Source organism: Grammomys surdaster, unplaced genomic scaffold, assembly GCF_004785775.1.
Source record: "Grammomys surdaster isolate TR1022 unplaced genomic scaffold, NIH_TR_1.0 113999, whole genome shotgun sequence".
NCBI classification, from domain to species: domain Eukaryota; kingdom Metazoa; phylum Chordata; class Mammalia; order Rodentia; family Muridae; genus Grammomys; species Grammomys surdaster.
The window spans coordinates 8,642-11,442 of NW_021612390.1; the positions used below are offsets into that span (position 1 = coordinate 8,642).

Genomic DNA, 2,801 nt, shown 5'->3' on the forward strand with positions numbered 1-2,801 from the left:
GGGTCATGACCTTTCATAGGGGTCATAGACCAGATATCCTGCATATCAGATACTTTATGTTAATATTCATAGCTTAGAAAAACTACAGTTATGAAGTGGCAACAAAAATAATTTTTTGGTTGGGGGTCATCACAACATTAGGAACTATATTAAAGGACTGCAGCATTAGGAAGGCTGAGAACCATTGCCTTAAAGGGTTAGCACACATACCTTGTATCTGGGTCTGGAGTCTTTTTTTTTTTTTTAAGGTTCTAAATTTTATTACTGGACAGACACCCTAATTTAGACACAAGCAAGTTTCCAGGTTAAAAATGTTGAAATCCATCTGGTAGGGCTGACCGATGACCATAGTTCAGTATAAACCCTCAGTCTTGTCACTGTGTAAATCCTTACAGCTTCGTTCTCCAGCTTCGTTCTCCTCCAGTGTCTTCTCTTAGAGTTGTACTTGATTTTGTTACCAGTTTTCATCCAGATCCACTGAGGAATTGGACGATTTTGCTTTTGTTTCTTGGCCAGGAATCGCTTGATTCTGAAAGTCTTATGAGAAGACATGGCGAGAAGCCGAATCAGGCGCAGTGCACATGATGGGGGGTGCAGGGGGGAGCGGGTCTGGAGTCTTAAGGGAACTAGACTAGCTCTTTCCTTAGGAAGGAGAAGGGAATTTCTTTTTAAAATTGTAACTGCTCGCCAGGTAGTGGTGGCGCACGCCTTTAATCCCAGCACTTGGGGGAGCAGAGGCAGGTGGATTTCTGAGTTCGAGGCCAGCCTGGTCTACAGAGTGAGTTCCAGGACAGCCAGGGCTACACAGAGAAACTCTGTCTCGAAAAAACAAAAAAACAAGAAAAAAAAACAAATTGTAACTGCTCAAAACACTTTGTGATTAGTTTCTACACTAGGAGACAGGGAACATTTTTGCAATGATGTAGCAAAATCCTTTAAAGATCCTGCCAGGAACTCCCTTCCTGACAGGCATTAAGTATTTACTGTGGCCATTGCTTCCTGGGAATGATACAGGTTTTGTTACAGAGGCATCAAGCTCTAGCTGCAGGGCCTTGAGAAGATTGTGTGAGGTCACTTTGTAAATTGGCATAGATGGTATCCCCATGGGGGGGGAGGGGTCGTGCCTGGCTTTGGCCAGCTGTTTCCAGACAGTAGCAAGGGACTAAGGTGACATCCCCCAATGTTTCATGAGAGATCAGAAGCCTACATTTTTATAAAAAATCTGTGTTGTTTGATGCTGAGTTTAATTTTTGTTTTGTTTTGAGACAAAGTCTCACTGTGTACCCTGGGCTGGCCTTTAACTCCAAATTCTCCCTCCACTTCTGGGATTCCAGCCCTGTGCCACTATGCCTGGGTAAATTTTTTTTACATATTCAGGACAGTTTCTGCCTCTGGAAAGACAGAGTAGATAAATTTTTCCCGAGTCCTCTTGCTAAGCACAGCTAAATGCTGGATGCTGTATAAATAGAACACGCAGAATGAACAAGAAAACAGACCTGCTAGGGACCTTGGGATCAAAGAAACTTGGTGTTATTTCCTGAGTGTTCTTTTTACCCCACACATGACAGAATCGATACAGGAGACACCAAGCAACCCAAATCTGCCAGTAATGGTGACAACTGAAAGTCCTGAGGAAAGCCTGCTTCCTTTAGTTAAAAGACTAGGAAAGGTACTAGAAAGACAGATAATGTTTGCACAGCAATGTCTTGACTCCAGCCTGGTTCTCACAGTTCTCACTCCATCAATGGGCCAAGTAGGAAGCCTAGAGTAGGCTACTCTAATCGTGATGTAGCTCTCCCCTCCAGGTGTCAAGATCCACTCAGGACATCCACCATCAAAGAGGCTATCCATGCCATTCCACAATAGTAGTGGAGACCACTTGAGGTCAGACGGAGGTAGTATCCCATACCCAGCCAGGGTGCAGTCAGTAAATGCATAATGCAGAAACTGCGTGTTATCTAGATGGACTCCCCTCCCCCATCCATCTCTGGCTGCCAGTGGAGACCAAAGGGAGATCCTGAACTTTCACACTCTCCTGGCATTAGGAGACACCATCCTTGCTCTTCCCGCAGAGGAGTGTGGGAGGAGGAGTAAACACAAATATAAATGGGACCCAGAGTCTGACTGTACTCAGAACATCCTGGTTTCAAGCCAAAATCACTCTGCATACCAAGAACCTGACAAATCTAACTTGAGGGAAAAGGGAAGGAAGAAGACTCCGTAGGTAAAGGTGCTGCTCCCAAGACTGACAACCTGAATTTGTTCCCTGGTGTGGTGGTTTGAATAGGAATGGCCCCCATACACTCGTGTTTGAATGCTTGGCCATAAGGAGTGGCACTGTTAGGAGGTGTGGCCTTGTTGGAGTGGGTGTGGCCTTGTTGTAGGAAGTATATCACTGTAAAGGTGAGAGTTGAGGTCTCATATGCTTGAGCTATGCCTAGTGTGGCTCACAATCTCCTTCTGCTGCCTTCAGGTCAAGATGTAGTACTCTCAGCTCCTTCCCTGGCACCATGTCTGCCTGTATGCCACCATATGAAGCTATTAGACAGCCCCAGTGAAATGTTTTGTTTTGTTTTTTTTTTTAACAAGAGTTGTCATGGTCATGGTATCTCTTCACAGCAATAAAACTAAGATACATGAGATCCATATGGTAAAATGAGAGGCAAACTCTCACATGTTGTCCTCCATGTGTGCATATGCACACACATACATGATATCCTAATGTAATAAAAAAAAAAAAGCAAATGTTAAAGGAAGCTTGGGGCTGGAGAGATGGCTCTGCAGTTAGCAGTACTGGTCGT

At 44.4% G+C, this 2,801-nt stretch overlaps 1 pseudogene; it reads right to left on the bottom strand.

Annotated features, from left to right (window-relative positions):
• Positions 1-282: 282 nt before the first annotated feature.
• Positions 283-552, bottom strand: LOC114635608 (annotated as a pseudogene).
• Positions 553-2,801: the final 2,249 nt, after the last annotated feature.